Raw genomic sequence first — 19,637 nt, 5'->3', positions numbered from 1 at the left:
AGAATAGAAGATGTCAGCTGCTTCTTATACTGGCACGTATATATGCTAAATATTCCATACCGTGAGCGAATCTTAGATGCCTGACACTTTATTTGTATTCAAGATGTATGCTATGGAATAGCCTACCGCAGGAGCTGGTCACAGCAGGGACAGTAGATGGCTTTAAAAAAGGGTTAGATAATTTCCTAGAACAAAAAAATATTAGCTCCTATGTGTAGAAATTTTTCCTTCCCTTTTCCCTTCCCTTGGTTGAACTTGATGGACATGTGTCTTTTTTCAGCCGTACTAACTATTTAACTATGTAGATAATTTTAGAGATTCTGGGGAAAAGGGAGTCTGTATTTATCAGAATAGCAATTATATGCAATAGAGTAATATGGTTTGCTGAAATATCTCAGCTGTCTTGTCAGCAAAGATTGGAACTTTTCAGCACTTTTCAGCCACAAAGAAGCAGCCACTGTGGCGCAGTTTACGTCTGACCCCTCCCACTTCCCCTTGGGTGTTGTGAAGATGTCCATAGACATTATAGATTTCCTCTTACTCCAAAATTCTGTATATGTATGTTTCTGGCGTCTGAGACTCCATAACTAACTCCACTGTTAAACCATCTGCCACAAGGATCTGGAATCTATATTGTCGATTGAAGCAGTATGTAAGAGATATAATCAGGGGCATTGCTATAGGGGGTGCAGGGGTAGCAGTCGCTCCCAAGCCCTGGAGCTTGAGGGGGCCCCAAAAGCCCCTAAGCTGCATAAGAAGAAACCAGTTTAATAAATTATACATGGTAGGTGGGGGCCCTGTTATAGATTTTGCATTGGAGCCCAGGAGCTTCAAGTTACACCTCTGGATATAATAGAATATGAATCAGAGAAATTATATATTTATTTAGTATTGACCATTACCATGAGCATGTAGATTATAGCTCTGAATGGTCAGGGTCAACAAACTGTGACTCTTATTGAAGTGTGGTAATTCTTTCACGAAACACAACCTGTGGCCAACTGGCAATGGATAATGTGAGTGCGGGACTAAAAAGGGGAGATACAAGTATACCATGGTTCCGAAAATATAAACTGAATGGCAAATTTCATAAAAGACCTAACATCCACAAATGGTCTGAGCTTAGATCATTATATTTCAATGGTCGAGGTTACCGGGGAAAAGAGACATGGGGGAGGCCCCATGAGTAGTCAGGAGGACCTCAGAATAAGTAAAGAAGCAGATTGCACTTTAAATAGTCAGCAATGCGTTTCGGAGCCCCCTTCCCCCAGAACTTACAGAACTTTGTGCACATATAAGAAGACTTGTGTGCATACCAGCAAACCGTTGTAGGCAGGAACAACTAAAACCTTATGTATAACCCATAATAATTAATTTTGTTATAATTGAACTTTATAACATAAACATCACATAGGTCAATTGAAAACCCAAAACCCGCCTGCCAGCCTGAAACTGAGGGCATGTGGGTAAGAACCAATCCCATTCCCCTGCCAGCTGTGACAAATTTGCACGGAACACCAACATGCCAAATCGTCCAACTGACCGTGAATAGCAAATGAACAAATCACATCACCAAGAAACCACCATGAACACCAGTGAAGAAACAAAATGTAAAGTAGTATTGTTGTTGTTTTTTTTTTTATATAGTTATAAAACCAGAAAAATGACAAAGAAAAGGGAGGGAAAATCACACAGCCAAAAGAGGAAGGAGGAACTGGCCCTGTCCCTGTAAACCCTCCAGATTAGCCTGACCACCCCCCTTTTATCAAATGATTGGCTAGCCCTAAAAGCACTCCCATAGCCTACAATGGCAACAATGAACCCCTTATAGCCACAGTCAAAGGCACAGCGGCTAAAACGCCTGTGTGCCTGCTAGACAGGGCGTACCACAAAATGCCAAGGGGCACATGTCTATGCTTACCTATTCCTGGTAAAGCTCATTGAAATAGCTCATTGACATAAACATGTATTATATGTACTTAATGGCTGACATAAGGGGCCACAATGCATATGTTATAATGGTCAGCATGGCAGATGTCTTTGTCATTCTCAGGCACAGGAATGTAAATGACAGTCTGTCCTCATCACGACTAAATAAAGCTCATGCTTAGAGTTGGGGGCACATGAAGGGTTAGACAGGTGTCATTCTCATTAAGACCCCAAGAGAGTCACATATACGCTATTAACATAGTTATATAAGTTAAAGAATTCCATCATGAGCTTCTCCTTGGTATTATTCCTTCTTTTGTTGATCCTGAAGGAAGAAGAAGCTGCTTTGAAGTTAATGCTAATCTTGCCTTAAAACTCCCTTGTAGAAATAAGCTGCAATATATAGAAGTTGTAAATGACAGCCTCAATCCCTATTCAATTCTAGCCACTGAGCTAGATAGACGTTTAAGTCTCTGCAGTATATGCGTTTTTGCATAGAATGTAAATACTTATGAGCACATGTACAGGGTACTATTATCAGCAAAAAGTACAGTATGTGGTTTCATTCAACTCTATTAGTTTTGTAGTCATTATAAAGCAATTCTTGTCCTTAAGATCTATGCTCGTATTTCACCTCCTATCTTTCTTTCCCTTGCTAGTTTATGTGGAGTTGCTATGTGCAAGCAAATGGATGCTCCCACCCAGGTTCATAATACTTCCTAATGCTGCAGATCAATCTATCGATCTACATACCTCCCAACCATCCCGGATTCAGCAGGACAGTCCAGGATTCCGGGCGGTGTCCCGCTGGCCGGTGGTATATTTCGGTGTCAACTGTATCTGCGTTCTCAGGATACAATGCTGAAGCAAGGAACTGTCAGCTCCATGCTTCAGCATTGAACTATGGAGTCCCTGGCCAGAGCTACGCAACCTCTCTGGCCGGGGACTCCTGTCTTGGGAAAGCCCTTGACGTCACTGTCCATACATGGACAGTGACATCAGTGGCTCCTCCTGGAGTGGAATCCCTGGCCAGAGTGTTGTCGACGCTCTGGCCTCGGATACTGGCATCTTAAAGCCCCTAACATCACTGTCCATATATGGACAGTGACGTCAGGGGCTATTCCTGGAGCGGAATACCCGGCCTCAGTATTGCTGACACTCTACCTGGGGATTCCGCTCCTAGAGGGAGTGCCTGACATAACTTTCCATATAGACAGTGACGTCAGGGGCTTCTCCAGGAGAGGAATCTCCGGCAAGAGTGTTGCCGACGCTCTGGCCAGAGATTCCGCTCCTAGAGGGAGCCCTTAACATCACTGTAGTGACGTCAGGGGCTCCCTCCAGGAGCGGAATCCCTGGCCAGAGAGTTGCCGATGCTCTATCCATGTATGTATAGTCACGTCAGGGGCTCCCCCAGAAGCGGGAGCCTCAATAGCGCTATTTACAGGGGGGTTAGCGCTATCTACCGTGGGGGTGGCACACCACTATCTACATGGGCACTGTGGCACTATATGGGCACTATCTACACGGGACACTGTAGTGCTATCTACATGGGAACTGTGTATGGCACTATCTACATGGGCACTGTCTATGTGGGCACTATATGGGCACTGTGACACTATCTACAGTGGGCACTGTGGTAGTATGTGGGCACTGACATTATCTATGTAGACACTATCTACAGTGGGCACTGTGGTAGTATGTGGGCACTGACATTATCTATGTAGACACTATCTACAGTGGGCACTGTGGCACTATCTACAGGGCCTTTGTGGCACTATGGGGCATTATACTGTATGGTGGCAGCTAAGGGGGCATTACACTGTATGGTGGCATTATACTGTATGGGGCAGCAATGGGGACATTATACTGTTTGGGGGCATCTGTGTGGGAATTATTCTCCATTGGGGCTTCTGTGTGGGCGTTATACTGTATGGGGCACCTGTGGAGGCATTATGCTGTATGGGGGCAGCTATGGGGCATTATACTGTATGAGGGAATTTGTGTGGACATTATACTGTATCTGGGTTTGCGTTATACTGTATGGGGGCATTATACTGTGTCGGGGCAGCTATTTAGCATTATATTATGTGGGAGGCACTATGGGGTATTATACTGTGGGGAGGGACAGTTATAGTGGCATTAGACTGTGTGGGGGTTCTATGGGGGCATTATATGGTGGGGAGGCACTATGGGAACATGATACTGTGTGGGCTAAACCGGGTGAGTATGGGTGGAGGTTGGGTGGGGCTAGAGGCGTAGCTTAAAAGGAATAAATTGCCGTACCACGTTACGCGCCCCGCATCGGTTGTCCCTCTTTGTGATTCTTGAAACTTGGGAGCTAGGCATCTTGTCTAATCTCTTGCTATCCTACTGCAGTGTCATAGAGGTCAGGTGTCATGGGACATGGTCTGCAGGACCTACAATAACCTGATACTGGAGAGCAGTCAGGTTTGAAGTCATTTCATACCAGTACTTGCAAAGTTTCTAGTGTATGTAAAGGCCAGTCTAAAATTAGTATGTACCAGGATATTAAAGGTATAACAATTATATTATAATGGCCTACAACGCTTAAATCTTTTCAAATCGCAACTGTCATCTCAACTGGTGTATCCATTTTAGTAAATACTTGTGTTCCCCATGAAAGAACAATTCTGGAACATATTTTCTTAGAATTCAGTGTTGTGCCATTCCTGTTATTCCTCCTAGAAATATATGACTAAATTGACAACTGGGTGTTGTCTAAATTGACAAATTTAGACAAGGCAGCTAGAAGCTGCGCCAAATTTATCACAGTGGTGCACGCTGTATAAAAAATTTGGCGCATCTTACTAGAAATGTTAGACACTATTCCTTATACCACCTGTTGGTTGGTTTATTTTTCACCTGTATTTTGGTGCAAATATTTTTGGCGCACAGTGTCACATTTAAGCCACATTCCCTGTCTGGTAGACCTTTCCCCGTTCACATTAAGTCACGCCCCTTGTCCAGTGCGGAACAAAAAAGTGTCTAGAACTGTAAAGACATGTGGTGCACAGCATGTACACCAGAATTCTGACTCAATATCTATAGTAAATCTGCCCCAATGAGTGATGTATATATAGTGTCCTTGCAGAATTGTATACAGTCCCCACAGGGGAGTATCTATAGGGATGCAGAGGTAGTAGTTGCACCCAGGCCCCGGTGTTTGATGGGGCCCAAAGGCCCCTTGCCTCATAAGAAGACACCGGTATTATTAGGCTGCGTTCACTCTGTGTTTTTGATGCATTTTTAGCATGCAGTTTTTTGTTTTGGTAGATAAACTCCCATGTCTCTCAATGGGAGTTACTTAACCAAAACAATAAAAAGTATGCTAAAAAACGCACAGTGTGAACACAGCCTAAATAATACATGGTGGAGGGGCATGTTACAGATTTTACATTGAGGCCGGGGAGCTTTATGTTATCCCTCTGAGACCACAGACATATATAGGCTGCTACAGGACTGCAAGTGGCCAAGATCTCTAATATTCCAATAATTATGCTTCTTCTAGTAAATTACATTTTGGAACTCAGTTCCTCCCAGATGCAATGTCTTCACTTAGAATAGTTCAATTTCCCAAACACACACTGAATGTTTCAGCAATGTATCACCTCATGTACTAATTGTCTTTGTGCAACATCTTAAATGTTGTGCTTTTTTCTAAGTCATTCATTGGTTACCTTGCCTGAAGAAGGGGCCTGTGTGCTCTGAAAGCCGCATATAGAACTTTAATGGTGAGCCAATAAAGGTATCATACCTACCATACTTTTGTCTTTTTTGACGCAAAAGTATTTGACATAGCAAATAATCCTCAAACAGATGTGCCTAAAGCCTCCAGCAAAAAAGAGTCAAGCAATGCAATTGCAAGGATTTCAGCAATGTTTTATCTTAGAACATCAAGTCACCTTGACATCTTACCTCTAAAATGTTCTGGAACAATCTGCACTCAATAGAAATCGAGCCAAGATTTATGATGACTGGAGGGCTGGCCGCATTACAGTTCTGGTTACATAAGAGGCTAATTAGACAGACTAATGGCTATGTAAACAAAGAGTCAGAGTCGCTGAGGCCTTACCACAAATCTCTCATAGCACGGCTCGGAGAATAAATTGTTGCTCTGATCTAATTCTTCTACAGTTCAGCAATGCAAAAGAAAACAGTATCCTGCTGAGAGTCATGAAGCGGTGGGAGGCAAGGGGACGATTGGCAGCTGACTATGGAGGCCAAATGCATGCAGAGTACAGCTGTTATGTGGGCCCGGGAGAGAGGGGCCTTGCCCAGGGTGTGGACCCTACAACATAAACAAACAAGCATGTGGCAGATTTACCGTAGGACCACGTATAGGACATGTGGGGGCAAACTAGACCAAGCACCTAAAGTCCTCCTGTTCAAGATGGCTAGGGTTGTAGAGGTGTTAACCAGCACTGGAACAGGGCCCCATTTAAATCTTTGCTACAGGGCCCACTTACTTCTATGTATCCCCCTGGGTGAGGCTGTCATTTTGATTGGTCCCGATAAGATGCACATAATTCATTGGGGCGATTCTAAGGCAATTTTTAACCATCATAGTATCACAAAACCCACTGCCTACAAGCCAAAACTTTAGCGATAAAGCTCTATTCACACAGCCATTGTAGACCCTGTCACCAGTTCCAACAGATTTCATGCAAAGAATAGCTCTGCATGCAACACTATTTTTCCAGGACACTGCAAAAGTACCCAAAGCCCCCCATTGTAAGCTGACGGATTTAAGCGATGGACCCTGCACTGCGCTGTGTTTTCCTGGAGACCATGACTTAAGTGTGAACATAAGACTAAAATTGATGAGATTTATTTATTTTTTGACATTCAGATAAGCCTAAAATTGATGAGATTTTTTTATTTTTTTTACTATTCAGATAATTTTTTAATTTGATTGATTTGACCATTTTCTTTATTTACACAATTGGACGTTTTCCTCTGATTAAAAAGTTTGCCAATGTGAAACACCCTGGCTAAGTCAAGGATGAATCAGAAACTATCATAATTACTAAAGAATTATTTTTTTATTACTTTATTTATTTATTATTGCATAGTCAGATGTAAGTTAGTTGTTTTGAGCCTCCAAGACCAGGTTTCTATTTTTATCACTTTTATATACATTATTTTTTGCTATTTTAGAATTTTTAGGCTTATAGTTTGAAAATAATAGTAAAAAAAATATGCTTTTTAACTTTTCAGATATTTTTATTTTTTAGGTTTTAATATAATTTTAACGTAAAATAGACCTTTTATTTGTGATATTTTAAGGGTATTGGGTCAGGGCTAGCACTATGACAATGATTGGCATGGGGAACATTTATTTAGGTGGGTATTTTATGTGTATTTATTTACTTTATTTTACGTTTATTATTTAATTTTTCTGGCTTGTCCCTCCAACGTCAGAAAAGACCTTTGGGGGGCTTTATTAGTTCTTTTCTCTTTCCACTGGGGCTGCACAGGTGACTATTGTCACTATTTAGACTACTGAGCCTAGTTAGAACCAGCAACAGCCTCGCACTAACAGTATCCTGGCCATCATGTGACCAGTCACATGATCTCTGGGACCTCTATTGTATTCACAGCGCTTATTGAGAACAAGTGATCAGAGAATACAGAAATGGCAAAAAACGCTTCTATCTTCTCTCCAGAGTGCCCAGCAGTCACTGACTGCCGGGCACCGACATTTAGCTGCCCAATTCCTCGGGCAGCCAACTAAAGCCTCGCCGTATATTTACTATGACATGGGTTTTAAGGACCTCGCTGTTGGAAACAAGTTGAGCTGGAGAAGCTCATGCAGGTTATTGTGACTGTTATTATCACTGGTGTTGTGTTCATATTACTACCTGAGCTAAACACATATATTTCTAATCTATATAATTACGTTTTAGTTTTCGAATTTGTCTGTAAAACTTTTTTGTTGTCGTTATTTTTAGCTAAATTGTACAAAAATAAATAAATTAGAATGCCAGTGGAAACATGTTCTCATTAGGAGTAATTTATCCTAGTTTGAGATAAAAATCTGGATTTGATGGATGTCAAGAAATTTGCTTTCTACCCATTGTGCCATTCAGAACATTTGGTGAAGGGGCTATTTTTTATTTGGGCTAGGCCAAATAGTTGGGGCATGCAGTATTAATTGTAGAGTACAGAAAATACTGTGTTGTTAATAGAGGTAGTTTTATTCTTCTTCATTATAATATACTAGATTGCTTTTGAAGCCGGCATCAAAGCAAAAGGAAAAAGTATTGAAGCTACCATAAGTAGAACAGCACAACCAAATTATGAATGGGTTTAGAAAATCACAGACTTACTGTTTAGTTGGCGCATCGGTCATCTAAACACTCTTTGTATGATTTGGCATAAATCATATAATAAATATTTATTGCATTATGTGAGAGTTATGTGATCCTTCTGAATAACCTCTGTATTTCTTAAAGGGATTGTCTCAGATGAATGCCCTGGGTTGTATAAAAGCTGCAGCCAGACATTTCTAAGTAGTATTACATGCAGGCCATGCAAATTAATGACTCTCCATGTCAAACATGGATGGGCCGGATCCAAAAAGCAACTCCATGTAAGCGGCCCTCCGCTCTGGCTCATAGAGGGGGTCCAAATTTCCGACCCCACAATGATGTCTTTATGGTCTAATAGGATGCATGAGTTGTCAAGATGAGACAACCCCTTTAATCTAAAAGGCTCCTCCTCATATTCATCCAGAGTTTCACTCCAAAGCAATAAGAAACCTCTCTGAATAATCTGCAAGCTCCACCCCATAGACTTCTTGCTAACACCTAACAACTATTTCCTGTAAAAAGCAGAGACAGAATCTGGACAACAGATTCGCTCCGAACTCGCAGATGATCAGCTGATTGCCAAAGTGAGGCAACAGAAACCCCCACGATCAGCTGTTGTCGTATGAGCTCTGCACTCCCTTCAAAACAGCTAATTGGCAGGAGTCCCAGGAGTTGGACCTTGACCCATCAATGTTTAAGGACTGGACAACCCCTTTTAAGCCTACCATGTGGTAGGCTTAGATACAGGGCAGCGGTGATAAGAACAGGCCCTTACTAATGGTTTATTTTTGTGTTTTTTCAAAGGTTCGGTTGTTGGACTACGTTGGATTCGAGGACTACTTCGATGGCGGCTTTTTTTTATTATCAATTAAATGTTAATGAGGTTTGTGTGCGTTTTTTTATTTCAATAAACCTGTTTTTTAACCCCTTAGTGTCGAAGCCTGTTTTGGCCTTGTGGACACAGACGATTTTTGTATACAGTTATATACAGGGATGATGGCTGTTATATACAGGGATGATAGGGGGTTGTGTACAGTGATGATGGGGGTTATACACAGTTATATACAGGGATGATAGGGGAGTGTACAGTGATGATGGGGTTATATACATGGATGATGGCTGCTCCAGCTATCATCCCCATATATAACCCCCATCATCCCTGTATATATCAACCATCATCCCTGTATATAGCAGCCATCATCCCTGTATATAGCAGCCATCATTCCTGTATATAACCTCAATCATCCCTGTATATACCAGCCAGGCTGGTATATACAGGGATGATGGGGGTTATATACAGTGATGATGGCTGGTATATACAGGGATGATAGGGGGTTGTGTACAGTGTTGATTGCGGGCTATATAAGTAAAGGATCTGCCAGACACAGCTTCTGTGTCGACACCCGTGGTTAATCAGTCTGCACCTGCTCCTAAGTCTGATAGAGTGACTCGATCTGTTACCACTCAGGCTGGGAGGCTCAGGAGTGGGAGAACCTATCACAGCCTGGCCAGACGGTTCTAGCTCCCACCCTCTGTCTATTTATACCTTCATTTCCTGCTTGCCTCTGCCTGTAATTCTTTCCTGTTTCCTGGCTCTGCTGCTCCTGCTATCATTATTGACCTTGCTTCATTTTGACCCTGGCTTTACTGACTACGCTCCTGCTCTGCTTTTGATACCTCGTACACTCCTGGTTTGACTCGGCTCGTTCACTACTCTTGTTGCTCACGGTCTTGCCGTAGGCAACTGCCCCATTTCCCTTAGCTTCTGTGTACCCTTGTCTGTTTGTCTGTCGTGCACATATTGAGCGTAGGGACCGTCGCCCAGTTGTACGCTGTCGCCTAGGACGGGCCGTGCAAGTAGGCAGAGACCGAGGGCGGGAGCTAGAACAGTCTGGCCAGGCTGTGATAGGTTCTCCCACTCCTGAGCCTACCAGCCTGAGTCGTAGCAGATCGAGTCACTCTATCAGACTTAGGAGTAGGTGCAGACTGATTAACCAAGGGCGTCGACACAGAAGCTGTGTCTGGCAGATCCTTTACAATATACAGTTATATACAGGGATGATAGGGGGTTGTGTACAGAGATGATGGGGGTTATATACATGGATGATGGCTGCTCCAGCTATCACCCCCGTATAAAGCCCCCATCACCCCTGTATATATCAACCATCATCCCGTATATACCAACCATCATTCCTGTATATAACCTCCATCTGGTATATACAGGAATGATGGGGGTTATATACAGTGATGATGGGGGTTATATACAGTTATAGACTGGGGTGATGACTGGTATATACAGGGATGATAGGGGGTTGTGTACAGTGATGATGGGGGTTATATGCAGTTATATACAGGGATGATAGGGGGTTGTGTGCAGTGATGGTGGGGCTTATATACAGTGATGATAGGGGTTGTGTACAGTGATGATGGGGGTTAAATATTTATATACAGGGATGATAGGGGGTTGTGTACAGAGATGATGGGGGTTATATACATGGATGATGGCTGCTCCAGCTATCATCCCCATATATAACCCCATCATCCCTGTATATATCAACCATCATCCCTGTATATACCAGCCATCATTCCTGTATATAACCTCCATCTGGTATATACAGGAATGATGGGGGTTATATACAGGGATGCTGGGTAGTCCAGCCATCATCCCTGTATTAACCCCCATCACCCCTGTTTATAGTGGCCATTATTCCTGTATGATTTCAGAACGGGATACATTGGGGAGGGGTGCTTGCTCACCCTCTCCTCACACGCAGTCAGGCTTCTTCTGTTCCTGGCGGGCAGCATTAGAAGCGTGCATTGGCACGTCTGCAAGCTTGAATGACTGTGAGGCCGCACACAGTCATGTGAGAGTGGCGGGAGCGGCTGGGGAAAAAGACGGAGCGCAGCGGAGAGCCCCACCATCTCAGTGAGTGGGCCCCAACCATCTCAGTGGGCCCGGGGCACCACCCCCTCTGCCCCCCCCCTGCTAACTACGCTACTGCAATGTATGTACATTATATGAGAGATGTACAGCGCCCCCTGGCTGTAAGAGAACAGTAGATGTTCTGCTTAACATGTGTGGGATGATCTGAGGCAGGTGCAGCGTTTGGAGATCCTTTCTCAGAGGAATGTGAACTATTCTGAGCCTGCAAGCCTTCATGTCCCTCTTCAGCTTGTTTATAATTATGGAGAGTCAGCCCATAGGGACGGAGGAGGGGGATGTGTAGTGTCTTCCCAAAATAGATACATTCCATGTGGGGAGAGGAACAGGGTTGGAGAACAGAGGGAGGGATTAGAGAAGAGGGGAGCAGGAACACAAACAGCCCTGACGTAAGAAAAATCTCCTCCGGCAGTAAACTGATATATGGCCGCAAGGGAGAATATGATAGGTAGGACCACATTAAACACTACAAATGGGGCAAGGCAAAGATCAGTGCTTTGTTGGTTCCAGAAAACAAATCTTATGCTAAATAGTCTTCTGTCTTTTCTTTATCTCTTATAATAAAGCATTGCCTTCTTAAAATAGAAGATATGTGCATGTCATCACAAATCCTAGAAACAAGCAGTATATTCCTGAGATTAATGCAGTTGGTGGAGTCATAGAAATCATTTCTTTTCATCTGCGTGGCTAACTATGCATCACCTCCCTACAAACATCATTTCCAGATCTTGCGCTGATGAGGACTAACAAGACACTTTTAAACATCTGTATGCAAATTTCAATAAATGGCACTTTAATCTTAAAAGGACTGTATAACCTATATATTTTTTTCCTAATTAAAACCAGATAGTGATTCTCTTTACATGATTATGGGGGCAGCCATCTTGCCTGAGCTACTGTTAAAGAGACTGTCACCAGTTTATAACTGCCCTATCTTCTACCTAATCTAATAGGCGCCTTAATGTAGATAAGTAATGTGTTTTTTTTGTTTTTTTTTAACTTTTATTTTTGACAAAGTTATGAGCATTTTAAGTGTTATGCAAATTTGTTCTTAATGCCCAAGTGTGCGTTTTTTTTTACTCTTGACCAAGTGGCCAGGGTAAAGAGAAGTGTATGATGCTGACCAATCAGCATCATAAACTTCTCTTCATTCATGTCCAGCTTAATCCACAGCACAGCGTGATCTCGCGAGATCATTCTGTGCTGTCACTTACTCCCGTAGTTCCTTCACACAAGCAACGGGAGTAAGTGACAGCACAGTGTAATCTCGCGAGATCACGCTGTGCTGTGGATTAAGCTGGACATGAATGAAGAGAAGTGTAGGACGTTGATTGGTCAGCGTCATACACTTCTTTTTACTACGCCAACATGATCAAGAGTAAAAAAAAGCCCCCTTGGGCATTAAGAACAAATTTGCATAACACTTAAAATGCTCATAACTTTGTAAAAAAAAAACTTTTAAAACAAAACAAAAGACATTACTTATCTACATTAAAGCGGCTATTAGATTAGGTAGAAGATAGGGCAAATATAAACTGGTGACAGAGCCTCTTTAGAAATATGCTTTACAGCAGCCACATGGACAATAGATACCTGTGAACAGGAGAGAACCCATTGACTTTTATGGGAGAGTTTTCTAGGCATGCTCTGTGACCTGTGCAGAGGTCAATGTGCAGGGAGGGGGAGGAGGGGAGCTGTGTCCATCACCTTTAGTTATTGGTGGATTCTTTGTTATCTATATAGAGTTGTTACTTATCATTGTAATCCTGCCTGTGATGATAATGTGATAACTGTTAGAAGTGATCTCTACAGAACAGGAAGTGTCAGTCTATTGTGAGACTCAGTAGCCAGAGGGAAAACTGCAAGAGTATAATAATATTTTTTAATATAGATAATAACATAGAAATTTTAAAATACCCAAAATTCGTAAAAAATATTTTTAACGTAAAAAAAATTGATTTAAACAATAAGTTATTTTCTGAGTGCGCATGCGCAGTTCAGAGTGACTGAGTATAGAAGCTGGTTTATAGGGGGAAAGTCGCCGCCATTTTGAAGACATGCCGAACTGCGGGTAAGGTGTGTGTCTGTCTCTCTCTCACGGCAAACCCCCTCTCGCGACCACCCCTCGTGACCCTCTTGCACACCTGCTGTAACTTTGTGTGTGTGTAGCAGAGCTGTGTGTGTAACAGTGCTGTGTGTGTGTAGCAAAGCTGTGTGTGTAGCAGAGCTGTGTGTGCGTGTGTGTGTGTGTGTGTAGCAGAGCTGTGTGTGTAGCAGAGCTGTGTGTCTAGAAGAGCTGTGTGTAGTGTGCGCAGCAGAGCTGTGTGTGTGTGTGTAGTGTGCACAGCAGAGCTATGTGTGTGTAGTGTGCGCAGCAGAGCTGTGTGTGTAGTGTGCGCAGCAGAGCTGTGTGTGTAGTGTGCGCAGCAGAGCTGTGTGTGTAGTGTGCGCAGCAGAGCTGTGTGTGTAGTGTGCGCAGCAGAGCTGTGTGTATGTAGTGTGCGCAGCAGAGCTGTGTGTATGTAGTGTGCGCAGCAGAGCTGTGTGTATGTAGTGTGCGCAGCAGAGCTGTGTGTATGTAGTGTGCGCAGCAGAGCTGTGTGTATGTAGTGTGCGCAGCAGAGCTGTGTGTATGTAGTGTGCACAGCAGAGCTGTGTGTATGTAGTGTGCGCAGCAGAGCTGTGTGAGTGTAGTGTGCACAGCACAGCGGTGTCCTAATTGTGTGCAGCAGAGTATGCAAGGGAGCCGCTGATCCACGTTTTTTTATTTTATTTAATATAATGGATAAACGAGGGTCTTATGGGGGAGTTTTTATTTCAATAAAAATATTTTCTTATGCCTTTGTGTTTTTTTTAATACTTTAAGAGCGCCTGGATAATGGCAGTTGTCTGTTTGACAACGTCCATTACTAAGGCAGGGCTTAGTGTTAGCCAGTAAAAAGGCTGCAACTAACCCCCCATTATTACCCAGGTACCCACTGCCACCAGGGGTGCCGGGAAGAGCTGGGTACGATCCAGTACCCGACCATCATTAGTGATGGTCGGGCACTGGGGCGGCCGCAGTCTGGTATTATGAGGCTGGAAAGGGCCAAAAATCGTGGCCCTTCCCACCCTGGTAACGCTAGCCTGCTGCTGCTGTGCTGTATCTGGCTGCTTATGAAAATGGGGGGACCCCAGGTCGGTTTAAAAAAAAAAAAATGACGTGGGACGTCAGGAATAAACTCCCTGTTTTTGGGATAAGCAATAACAAGCAAGTAGCTTGTATTTTCTAAAGGCAATGATCTCTGTGGAGGGCTTTGTGGATCCTTTCATCCAACCTCATAATATTCCTAAAAATACCCCGGGATCATTTAATTGTCTGGAACATACAGAAGAAAAACATGAATACTGCCAAAGCTACGCGTGTGACTTTTCATGATATGCATGCTTAACAGATCCGTAATATAAATGTTTTGTACCACACTATGCCCTAAATGATTATTTGCATACTTGCCTATTTTTGAGAAATTATGTTAAGAGAATATTAACATTAAATCATACAAGACGATTCTAGTAAAGTCTAATGTGACATCAGGAAACATTTAACAGATGTCACCATCGAGACCGTGATTAATTTTTTTGTGTTACATAGTTTCATAGTTCGTACGGTTGAAAAAAGACACATGTTCATCAAGTTCAACCAAGGGATGGGAAAAGGGAAGGGACAAAATTGCTACACATAGGAGCGTATATTTTTTTGTTCTAGGAAATTATCTAACCCTTTTTTAAAGCCATCTCCTGTCCCTGATGTGACCAGCTCCTGCGGTGACTATTCCATAGATCCACAGTTCTCACAGTAAAGAAGGCTTGTCGCCTCCACAGTTTGAACCTTTCTTTTTCCAGACGGATGGAGTGCCCCCTTGTTTTTTGAGGTGGTTTTACATGGAACCGGATTTCGCCATATTTTTTGTATGTGCCATTAATATATTTATATAAGTTAATCATGTCCCCCCCTTAGTCGTCTTTTTTAAGGCTAAATAATTTTTCCAACTCCAGGGCATCCTTTCTTTGAACTGGAGCTCAGAACTCAACTGCATATTCTAGATGAGGCCTCACTAATGCTTTGTAAAGTGGTAATATTACGTCCCTGTCCCCCGAGTCCATGCCTCTTTTAATACACGACAATATCCTGCTGGCCTTTGAAGCAGCTGATTGACATTGCATGCTGTTATTTAGTTTATGATTTACAAGTACACCCAGATCCTTCTCAACAAGTGAATCCCCCAGTGTAGCTCCCCCTAGGACATATGATGCTTGCAGATTGTTCGTACCCAGATGCATAAAACTTTACATATATCTGCATTAAACATAATTTGCCAAGTGGACGCCCAAACACTGTGTGTTTAAATCCGGTTGCAATTTACGAACATCTTCCATAGGCTGAACATTACTACATAGCTTGGTGTCATCTGCAAGAATAGAAATAGTGCTATTAATCCCATACTCTATATCATTAATAATTAAGTTGAATAATAGTGGTCCCAGCACTGAACCCTGGGGTACACCACTTATAACCGGGGACCATTCAGAGTAGGAATCATTGACCACAACTCTCTGGATACGGTCCTTGAGCCAATTCTCAATCCAATTACAAACGATACTTTCTAAACCTGTAGTCCTTAATTTTCCCCACGATGGATGTTAAGCTTACTGGTCTATAATTACCCGGGGAAGACCTAAAGCCCTTTTTGAAAATAGGCACAACATTTGACCTGCCCTAGTCCCTTGGAACTATAGTAACTAGAGAATCTAGAAAATAGAAATAACTGAACTAAGCTCCTTAAGAACTCTAGGGTGTAACCCATCTGGTCCCGGGGCCTTGTGTACATTTATTTTATGTAATTTAGCTTGGACCATATCTACATTCATCCAATTCAGTATATCAACTGATATATTAACAGCACTGGCACCGGCTACATCAGCTGCTCTTTCTTCTGTTGTATATACAGAGCTAAAGAACCCATTTAGTAACTCTGCCTTCTCTTGATCCCCTGTGACCAACTCCCCATTACCACTATCAAGGGGTCCTACATGTTCAGACCTTGGCTTTTTTGCATTTATATACTGTCCTTGAAGAATTTTTGGGGATTTGTTTTACTATCCTTGGCCACCTGCCTTTCATTTTGTATTTTTGCTGATTTTATTAGCTTTTTACAGATTTTATTAAGCTCTTTATAATTTACAAAGGCTACAGCTGTACCCAGTGGTGGATTAAGAAGACCATGGGCCCTGGGCTGTTACGCAAACTTGGGCCCCCCTTCTCCACCGCCACCCTGCCGCGCCATAAGGGCGGATTTACACGATCGTGTGCGTTTTGCGCACGCATAAAAAGCTGCGTTTTGCGTGCTCAAAAGGCTCCGTGTGTCATGTTCATATGGTGCGCGACTGCGTTCTTTTTCACCGAGCCGCCATCATTATGACACTCCGTTTGGATGTTTGTAAACAGAAAAGCACGTGGTGCTTTTATGTTTACATTCATTCTTTTACTGCTGTTGCGCGAATAACATGCGTCCCACGGAAGTGCTTCCGTGTGGCGCGCGTGATTTTCACGCACCTATTGACTTCAATGGGTGCGTGATGCGCGAAAAACGCCTAAATATAGAATCTGTCGTGAGTTTTACGCAGCGGACTCACGCTGCGCAAAAATCACGGACAGTCTGCACTGCCCCATAGAATTGCATAAGTCCGTGTGACCCGCGTGAAAATCACGCGGGCTGCACGGAAGTAAATCACGTTCGTGTAAATCCGCCCTAACTATTGCTAACATTACCTTAAGAAATGTGTGTTACGATTCCCCTTTCACAGGGCTGTGTCCCTACATACTCACAGTATCACACTGTGCAGGGACACAGCGCCACACACCCCCCCCCCCCCTGTAGATAGCGCCACACAGCCCCCTATAGATAGCATCACACAGCACTCCCCCTTATATATAGTGCCACACAGTGTCCTCCCCACCCCCCTTGTATATAGTGCTACACAGCGTCGCTAAACGGCAGCCCTGGGATGACATTTTATCCCATATGACTGCTGCAGCCTGTGATTGGCCTGTGTTTGGCTGCAGCGGTCACATAGGGTGAAACGTCATCCCAGGAGGCCGGCCCGGACGAAGAAACCGAATTCTGGGCAAGTATAAGATTTTTATTTTTTCTAAATTGCGTTTTTACATAACATCTGCTATCTGTTGCAGGTTTTACCTCCCCATTGAATTAAATGGGGAAAACCCGAAACAAATGAGCAGCGTTTACGCAAATACAATTGTCATGCTGCGGAATAAAAAAAACGCACCGCAGGTCAATTTCTGAGCTTTTTTTTCCCCACTTATCATTTACGCAGCGTGTGATGAGAATTGTTGACATCTAATCTACTCTGCTGCTACTGTATTAGGGCTTGTCCACACTTAACGGAATTGCTGCGTATTTTCCGCCCGGAAAATACGCAGAATACGGTAGCAGCAAAGTGAGTGAGATTCACCAAATCTCATCCTGATGCTGCGTAAAATTTCCGACCAGACATTTTGTCCTGCGGTGCGTATTTCTCGTATTGCAGCATGTCAATTCCTGCTGCAGAAAGTGGACAGAATTGCTGCGTTTTTTCAGAGGAGACGTCACCATTTCCCAACATTGAGAAAAACGCAGCAAAATACACACCATTTTCTGCAGAAATATATATATATATATATATATATATACACATACATACATACATACACACACACACACACGAGTATGCACATTATACACATCACAGACACACACGAGTATGCACATTATACACATATAAAGTACACACACAAGTATGCACACTATACACATATAAAGTACACAGACACACACGAGTATGCACATTGTACACATATAAAGTACACACACTATACACATATAAAGTACACACACACACGAGCATGCACATTATACACATATAAAGTACACACACGAGTATGCACATTATACACATATAAAGTACACACACGAGTATGCACATTATACACATATAAAGTACACACACACGAGTATGCACATTACACACATATAAAGTACACACACACGAGTATGCACATTATACACATATAAAGTACACACGAGTATGCACTTATACACATATAAAGTACACACGAGTATGCACTTATACACATATAAAGTACACACACGAGTATGCACATTATACACATATAAAGTACACACACGAGTATGCACATTATACACATATAACGTACACACACGAGTATGCACATTATACACATATAACGTACACACACGAGTATGCACATTATACACATATATAGTACACACACACACAGACGAGTATGCACATTAAACACATATATAGTACACACACGAGTATGCACATTATACAAATATAAAGTACACACACGAGTATGGACATTATACACACAAAGTACACACACGAGTATGCACATTATACACATATAAAGTAAACACACACACACACGAGTATGCACATTATACACATATAAAGTACACACACACACACACACGAGTATGCACATTATACACATATAAAGTACACACACACACACGAGTATGCACATTATACACATATAAAGTACACACACACACACACACACACACACACACACACACACACACGAGTATGCACATTATACACATATAAAGTACACACACACACACACACACACGAGTATGCACATTAAACACATATATAGTACACACACGAGTATGCACATTATACAAATATAAAGTACACACACGAGTATGGACATTATACACACAAAGTACACACACGAGTATGCACATTATACACATATAAAGTAAACACACACACACACACACGAGTATGCACATTATACACATATAAAGTACACACACACACACACACGAGTATGCACATTATACACATATAAAGTACACACACACACACACACACACACGAGTATGCACATTATACACATATAAAGTACACACACACACACACACACACACGAGTATGCACATTATACACATATAAAGTACACACACACACGAGTATGCACATTATACACATATAAAGTACACACACGAGTATGCACATTATACACATATAAAGTACACATTGTAAACACACATGCACTTACCATTTATGTAGGATATTTGTGACTCTTCACTGCAGCTCTTCTCCTGCTCACAGCCCGACACAGAGCCCGCCGACAGTCTCCCCTCCCCCATGTCCTGACAGCTAGCAGCAGGAGGAGAGATGTTTAGAGCAGGGAAGGGGGGCTGGAGGGGGAGCTTCTAAAGCAGCAGAGACCATGGCTGCTAAGTAGGAGCGAAGCTCCCCTCGTCTCATGACAGGTGCGGTCCTGGCACCGGGGCTCCCTCCGGTGCTAGCGACGCCACTGGGCATGAGGGGGTTCGGGTGGCTATGGGCCCCCTGGG

This window comes from Rhinoderma darwinii, chromosome 13 (assembly GCF_050947455.1).
Source record: "Rhinoderma darwinii isolate aRhiDar2 chromosome 13, aRhiDar2.hap1, whole genome shotgun sequence".
Taxonomy (NCBI): domain Eukaryota; kingdom Metazoa; phylum Chordata; class Amphibia; order Anura; family Rhinodermatidae; genus Rhinoderma; species Rhinoderma darwinii.
This window is presented reverse-complemented; position numbering follows the sequence as displayed.